Genomic DNA, 8,578 nt, shown 5'->3' with positions numbered 1-8,578 from the left:
TTGCTCACATAGAGCTTTGTTTAAGAATAATATAGGCTATTTTAAAAGCACTTCTGTGCTGTACCAACTGTACTTTGATCTGGAGATTAGAGGTGGAAATGTTTTCTTCTCTTCGCTGTTAAGAAGAGAACCTGGGTGAATAGCCAGATGCTATCCTGCCATGTTTACAACTGGCATGTAATTTAGATACACCAAAGAACATAGATCTTAGTTTAAAACTTAAGTACAGTTTAATGAGTTTTGACAAATTTATGGATACTCCCCGCATCACGATTTCCAACAGCCAGAATTTTCTGTCATGATTCTACCACCACTCTGGTCACTACATAGACTCTGACTTCTATCTCTATTTCTGTCTGCTCTAGAATTTCAGGTAAACGGAATGATATAGTTTATGTGCTCTAGTGTCTTGCCTTGGTTCGCCCAAGACATTTTGGGTGATTTCATTTGTAATCCAATATATTTTATTTTATGCATTTTGGAGAGTCACCTATGTTATTACTTATATTAGTAGTTGGTTCTTTTTTTTTTTACTGCTACATAGAACTGATATATTTCTGTAAAATACATTTTTCAGAGAAATAGGTGGCAATTTGCTGGTCCATTTTGCTATTTGTGCATATGTAGGTTCTTTCCAGTTGGGGGCCATTCTAGTCTAACATAGATCTTCTGCTAGATGCATGTGCTCATGTCTCTTGGGCTTGTGCCCAGGAGAATTGCAAAGGTCCTGGTGTGCATGGAGGCATGACTTTACAAGATACTGCTGAGTCGTTTTCCAAGATGGTTGAAATGGCGTGAACTCCAACGAGCAGCAGTTGAATGTGCGTTCCAGGTGTTCCATGTTCCCCTGCTGCCCTTTGATCAATCCCAGAAGTTCTGAGGTTGCCAGCAGTTTCCTGAGATTTTCAGTGAAGAAAAGTGGCTCCCATGTGTGTGCTTGAAAGCATGCATGCTGCTTGTGTGTGTGAGACTCCTTTGGAGAACCACAAAGCTGGATATGAGCAATGTGCAGTTGATGGAGGCCAAGATATGAACTTCCCATCTTGAGTGGACTTGAGAAAAGCCACGGTTTAAACTGGCAAAGTGACAGGAACCCTAAATGTGGTCACTCGTGCCTAAGTGAATCTGAGGCCTAACGTGGCCACCTGCTGCCCTGGACGTCTTCTGCAGCAAGGGAAGAGGGCGAGTCCAAGGCCTGATGTGCTTTCTCATAAGTGTCTCCGTGGAGGAGACTGAAATGACAAGTCAGATAAAATAGAAACCTAGACCCATGGCATGGGGCCAGTGACGGCCCACTGCTCCTCAAAGTGGCCTAAGGGTACGATGTTACTTGGATTTTACCTCCCTCCTGGCCTCACCAGTGCCTGTCCCTTGCTCACCAAACTCCTTGAAAGTGCCTGTCTTGGTTCTTTACATATTCTTTCTCTTCTTCCTAAAATCCCAACTGATAATTATATTTCTGTAGTCATTGATTTTTAAATCTTGTCTCGATAGCAGGGTCAAGGTCTATGTAGTCATTGCCATGTTGCTGGAACCTATCACAGCACCGGGGATGTAGTTGATGACTAATACATATGTGCTGGGTATAGGAGTGGAGGATTAAAAGTTACTGACACCTAGGGTTGGTACAGCTGGAGAACTCCCAGCTGTGCCTTCAGATCTGGCCTCCTGCTACTTCCTCCCCACGCTCTGCCTTAGGCTGCCTCTGAGACTGCCTCCCTGGGTGACTTATCCTGTCTTTCTGGTTGGGTTTAGCCAATGGCCGGCACCAGCAGGTGAGAAGATGGGAGCAGGAAGAGGCTGGAGTACTTTATTCCAGGCCCCAGCCCTTCTGTACTGAATTGACAGAATCTCTACTTCTTCCCCAAGGGCTGCGCTCCCCCTTCCTCAAATGCCTCCTTTGTCCCAGCTCTTCTCAGGCTTATCACAGATTCTCCCTCTGCTTCAGTCTATGAGACAAAAAGAGCTTGTGACAGTGCTGATTCCTGTCTGTTTCTTCATGGCTGGCTGCTTTCCTCAACTCTATCTTCAGCTCTGTAAACAGCCTCTCCAATGACTCTGTTGAGTTGGCAGTCTGTACCCCAGCATGAAATAGTATGATTGCTGTCATTCAGAGTTCTGTGGTCCATTTTCAAGGCTTAGCTAAATCTAGGGCACCTTACTTTCCTGACTGCAGGCTCTATTTCCAATGAGAATTTTTGTTTTCACGAGGAAGGGATTTGCTTTCTGTAGTTGTATGAATATTGGTTTTGCCACCCCTACTCATAGCAGCCAACCTACTCTGTGACTCTATTGTGGCTTTTGCAAAGGTTTAGCTGAAATCAGATTGTCTGTGAGTTGCCCATCATGCATGCTCATCTGGTTCCACCCACAGTTTAGTCAAGAAATCCAGGGACAGCTTTTCTCCTGCAGGACAAGTGATGTTTCATCTGGCCAAGACCTTCCCCGAGACCAACACTAGGCAGAAGAAGGTTGCAGTTTCTCTAGATGAGAAGGGAGTCTTATTATTTTTAGGTCACCAGCTCTTTTCTGAAAGACAAGGGCAGGTCATGGTCACCCTGCTCTTGAGGGGTCTTACTGAGGTATAGCTATCCATATAAGAAAACTCTTTCCTAAGATAGGACTCACTGGAAGATAGAACAGAGTTTTATTGGGGCAGAGTGAGCTCCCTGCCTCAATTCAATGAAATTGTGGCATGAGTAGAGGGGCAGAAGTTAACCTTTAGGTATATGTTCACTTGGGTAGGCTACTTCCAAGGTCATCTTCAAATCTGGGATCCTGTAAGAAAGTTTGGAGGCTGAAACCTAGAGAAGTCCTGACACCTTTTTTTTTTTTTTTTGGTGGTACTGGGGTTCCTGGAAGCCCTTCTACCTCCGGGCTACACTCCCAGACCTATTTTTACATTTTTATTTGGAAACAGGGTCTCCCAAGCCAGCGCGTGCGGCTGGCTTCGGACCTGCGCGATCCTCCTGTCTCTGCCTCCCAAGCGCGGGGATTACAAGCGTACGGCACCACGCCCGGCCCCGACACCTTTTTAATCAAGCAAAAGTCATCCTGAAGGAGTCCATCACTTAAGTCTTCATTTTAAAGAGAATAAGAAATTATCTAGGAGGTAAAAAAAAAAAATGGGCCAAACAGACACATCTGGAGAGTACAGTCTCAAGAAGAGTGTCAGGGTTTATAAAAAGAGCTGAGTATGGGGAAGGAATTAGGTGAGGATGGTTCAAAAGGTGTCCTCAGAAAGAAATGGCACCAATTAACTCTAAACTCTGGAGTCATATGACAAAGAAGAAACAGAGACCCTTGCTTATTCCCATTTTACATCCGGGACCACAGAGGCACAGAAAGGTTAAGGGGCTTAGTGCAAGGGGCATGGAAGAGTGGAGCCTTGATCTTAGGGTCCCACGTCCTAGGATGCTTTTGTCTCTCACACCATAGGTCTGTTGGTGGATCTGTGAGATGGATAGTATCTAGGCTGTTATAGGAACATTGTTCCTGCATCAGTCCCCTCGAAGAGGGACAGGTAGGTAGTGCCCCTGCCACCATCACCAGAGGTTGGGGGAAGATCTTCTGGGTGTTCCTAAATGGCCCAGAGCCTTCCTGCCCCAAGGCAGGCCAGCTGAGCCCAGGGACATGTATTTGTTCCTTCTTGCCTGCCTATGGTAGGGCCAGCTCAGGTGCCTGCCCCTCTCTGGGGTACCAAGAAAAACTGAGTTTCTGCCAGCTCTCTGCCTTGGGAAGGAAGAAAAGGGCAGCACCTGTGGGAAAACTCATTTGCCAAGCACATGGTTGGCAGGAAGTGGGGTCAGGGCCTGCATAAGCCTGCCAGTTGGCACAGAAGCTATCCAAGGGGCTGAGGCGGCTTGGGTCCTCCTTCTCTTGCATCTGAGGACTTTGAATCTTATTTCTCCTCTATCTGTCCTCTCCCCTCCATCCTTCTCATCCTTGCCCTTATATGTCTGGTATCATCTCTCTTGGTCCCCCATAGTCCCCTCCAGAAAGCTTCTACCACTTCCTAAAATGGGTAGTTCCTTGCTGTCTTCAGATAGATGCTTCGCATATTGGTTTGTTCATTCACATTCATTATCATGTGGCTACAATTTGCTGGATGTTTTTCTGGTGCTATAACTTGGATCTCAAATGTTCCCTAAAGGTACCTGTGCTGAAGACGTGGTTCCCACCCTGTGGCATATTGGAAGATTGTGGAACCTTTAGGGGGTGAGATTCAATGGAAAAAAGTTAGGTTATTGGGGGTATGGCCTTAAAGGAGATATTGAGACCCTAATCTCTCCCTGTTTCCATCTTTGCTTCCTGGCTACCACAAGGAGAATAGGCCTCCTCTGTTCTGTGGTCCTGCCATAAAATGCTGTGCCACCATAGGCCCAAAGCAACAGTGCCAAGCAACCAAGGACTTGAAGGCTCTGAAGCTGAGAGCTAAAATAAATCTGAGCTTTTTGATAATAAGCTGAATATTAATCTGTGCTGCATATGTTAGAAATAGGGAGAATATCAAAGTGTGACTTCACACAAATCCCACAGTTTATTGCCATACAAAGTGAATTTTTTCATAACAGTTAAAGGGAGGGATAACATGAATAAACCTCCCAGGGAAGACACTTGATAGACCAGGTACATTAACCACATAGTGAGCAATTTCCAAAATTATTAATGCCCAACTAATCAATCAGAATGAACGAAGGTCTGTATGGAAAGGAAAGTGTCGTTACAGTTTGAGGAGCAACTTTATGCGAGTGGTTCTTGGGAGAAGCTGGCTTGAGCACCACAGCAAAGGTCCTGGAACACCCCACAGGGCGCCAGAGGGCGGTGCCCATGGTGGGGGTGGGGAGGCTGCAGGGCCCCAAAGCTCACAGGGGGAGCCTTGCCCGCCATACCCTAAGCTCTCAAAAGGTTGATCAAACACTTGGGCATGTATTTTGAAGTCCAGTGGCTGAAGTCAATAACTCACATATGGAAGTCTGATAATATTTGAAGTAAATTCCCAAGGGGAGGGGAAGGGGAGCTTACTCCAAGTTCTGACATATGGGTTCTGATAACGTGCTGTTCTACAAGGGAGGTGGAGTCCACTCCAAAACGAATTGGTCGCCTAGCAACTATGTACATGTTAGGAATCACTTGGAAGCTCCATGACAATAGGGCAAGTTTTCCTTGCTTGAAAGATTTTATTCACATACTTTCTGAACAATGCATTGCTGTTGTTATTTAAAAGCAGAACAAAAACAAAACCTAATGAGACTGGCTCCAAGTAGTCCTTAAATTTGGCGACTTGATCCCATTTGTGTAAGGCCTACCTTAGTGTAACCACAGAGGACCCCAGCCTAACTATCACAGCAGACCTACCCCAGAGTGAGCACAGAGAGGCCCAGCCTCCCCATCTCCCTAGGCCAGCATGTTTGGGCCATGGAGCGTAGATCTGCGACTGAGCTTGGACTTCCTTTTGGTGCCAGGAAGTGGGTGCCCAGCCACTACACTGATCAGTTGTCGAGGCCCACGGGACAGTCTCAGAGCTCAATGCTCTTTCTGAGAGTCTTCTCCGATACATGTGTGATATAAGGGCACATTCCAGGAAACAAAGTGGTTGGAGAGGGTAAGGACTTGTCTCTTCTTCCACTTGAGACCCATCAGCTGCCTCCCTGAGCATATGGTCGCTCCTGCACCTGTGTTTGCTTGGGCCTAGGTCACCCTGAGGCTCAGGTTACGTAACAGCTGGTATGGCCAGCATCTTGGAGGAGCCTCCCCACTGGCTTCTTTTCTGTTACACCTGTACATCCTTCTCAGCTTCCTTTCTATTTTAAAATCATGCTTCCCCAGTTATCACCATGTTTGTTGGCCTGGTGAGCAAGGCAAGACAGGTTGTCTTTGACTAGGGAGTGGAGCCGTCATATCGTCCGGTTTCTATTCACCCACCTTATCTAGTCTTTATTTCTTCTCCCTCCCAGCTGTCCTCCCAGCCTGTAGTCTCTGGAGAATGTCTTCTTCAAGCCTGTGCCCTAGGACTACCACGTCTGTGACATCTTTCCCATATGCTTCTCCCCTCCCCCTGGCATGTTGCCCAGAATGTCCTTGCTTTGTGTACGTAGAATGTAGCATGGTGGTATTTATTTGGGTGCAGTACTTCCTGATACTTGCATTTTCAAGGGTGAGATTGATGGCTTCTGCTTTCCTCTGACCCTAGTGCCTGGCACGGTGGTGGGTGCAGAGCTGGATGTGACAAGTGTTTGCAGAAGCTACATCGCATTGATTGAGCTTTGTTGCCAACATGGTGCTGCCTTGCCCAGCATGTCGGTTCAGGCCAGTGCTGGGCCACGCTGTAACAAAGGGCTGCTCAGTATCCTAGCTCTGGCCTCAGCCCTGAGCTCTGTTCTCTTGCGTGGTGCTCCCAATTACAGGGTTCTGAGCATCCCCTGCCACCGCCAACCATCTTCATCCCCCTCTACAACATGACTTATTGAGCCCCCGCCTGTGCCCTGTGCCATTGCTACAAAACTCACCTGTTTATTCACCACTTGAAAAGGGTCCAATGAATCGAAGACAAGTTGTTGAAAAGGATGTCTTTGGAATGCCATCAAAGTGAGAAATTACTGGACTAATGTCCAGAAATAACCACCTTAACTCAGGCTAGTTTCAAGCTCCTTCCATCCTTAGGCAAGGGGGAAGAAGGGACTTAGAAGAGAAGAGATGACCAAAGACTTCTGGGTGCCTCTCTGGAGGTCTGCAACGGGATGTGACAAAACCTACTGGTTGGTAATCTGTTGATCAGGAGGCCGCAGTAAACTAAGAAAATATCTTAGTTACTCTTTTCTCGGTGTCTCTAGCTTTGAAGGGAAAGGAGATGAATTAGGGAAGTTTCAGATCAACTAAACTTTTACTTCCAGTTCCAGGCAAACACTTCAAATTGCTGAAACATCTACATCCATGAGCAGAAACAGCCTGACCCAATGGTTAAGGCAGCAAAGGAGACAGGTACAGTGTGGAGGCGGAGACCCCGGCCTCTGTACTCTGCTTCAGCCACCCACTGGACATTCCTAGGCTCACAGGAAGAGTTGGTGCCTTAAAAGAGCGGTTGTTACGTCCTGTCACGCCCATCACCCCCCACACCAGAGGTGTCATCTGTAGCAAAGCCAGTGGGAGATGAATAACATTTCTTAGCTGTGTGACCTCTACAATTAGTGGTTTTAAAAATGGTACTGGGGCTTGAGCCCAGGGGTGCTCTCCCACTGAGCTACATTCCCAGCCCTTTTCATTTTTTATTTTGAGAAAGTATCTCTGCTAAGTTGCCCAGACTGGCCTCAAACTTGTGATACTTTAGCCTCGACCTAAAATTAGGGATTTTGAAAAGCAAGTGACTCAAAGCACATGAAGCTCGAGGGCTTGTTTTGGTTTGTCTTTGGTTACACTGTGAAGCCCTCTACTGCTGCTGCTCCTTTCGTCTTGACCACAGTACTGCTGTCCAGAGACTGGCCAGAGCCTGCTTCATTCAAGTGTATAGCTGCGCAATAGCTTGAACTGGTAATGCCTTTTAAAATAGAAACCGGGAGCCAATCATAGTGGTATATGCCTGTAACCCCAGTACTTGGGAGACTGAGACAGGAGGATTACAGGTTCAAGGCCAGCCTCAGCAACTTAGCAAGAGTCTGTTTCAAACTGAAAAGGAGTGGAGGAACTTGGAGGTAGAATGTTCCTGGGTTCAATCTTTAGTACCGAAAGAAAAAAGAAACAGAAGCTGGGTCATTGTCACTGTGAGACCTGGGGGCCAAGAGGGTACCCCCTCTCAGGATATAGTGACCTGCTCAGACTATCTTAGCCCAGGCTGGGTCACCTGCTCAAGTTCAGTATGGGTAGGGCCCTTAGCAATGCCTGATTGGCTGAGGGTTCCCAGTAGTCCCAGCCAATTAGAGGACAGAAATTCTGCCCCAGCTATGCACTGTGTGCTGTATACTGAGCACTCCTCAGAACCCACCGCCTGACCCTTCATCAAGGTCCTGGCTTGTCCTCGATCAGCCTCTACCTGGAAGATGGAGAGAGGGCCCTGGGGCAGCCTCAGTGCCTGGTGCAGCTGGAAGCCTGGGGTCTGTGTACATGTGCCCACCGCAGCCTCTAGATGCACCAAGAACCGGGCCAACCTCGGTGTCCCGCCAAAGCTTTCACTTGCCAAGAGGCCAGGTCAGCCCAAGGCCTTTTGGGGACGGCTCTGAGAGTGAAATCAGAGCGCCACCTTCAGTCCTGCTGGGGCAGTACCATACCCTGGGAGTCTGTATAGCCAACTAAACTCCAAGCTCTGAGTCTTAGCTTCTTGCTGTAAGACAAGGGGCCAGGACTATGGCTCTGCCAAGGCCCCTCATCACTCTCACCCTTCAGGGAAAGAGACGACAGCACAGGACCAAGGAAGCTGGGAAAAAGTGGCCTGTGATAAAAAGCAATGGCAAAAGACCCAGGTATGCACCTGGCATTTCTAAATGTGCATTTCCCAGATGTCCCTACAGGTGGCAGCAGCTGACATTTGAGACGGACAAATGTGCGGATAGATGCAGCAGTGAATTTTATTGGTGTTAACAAGAGC

The sequence above is a fragment of the Muscardinus avellanarius genome (assembly GCF_963383645.1).
Source record: "Muscardinus avellanarius genome assembly, chromosome: 4".
Classification (NCBI taxonomy): domain Eukaryota; kingdom Metazoa; phylum Chordata; class Mammalia; order Rodentia; family Gliridae; genus Muscardinus; species Muscardinus avellanarius.
The sequence above is the reverse complement of the archived record's forward strand: the minus strand, read 5'-3'. Positions refer to the sequence as shown.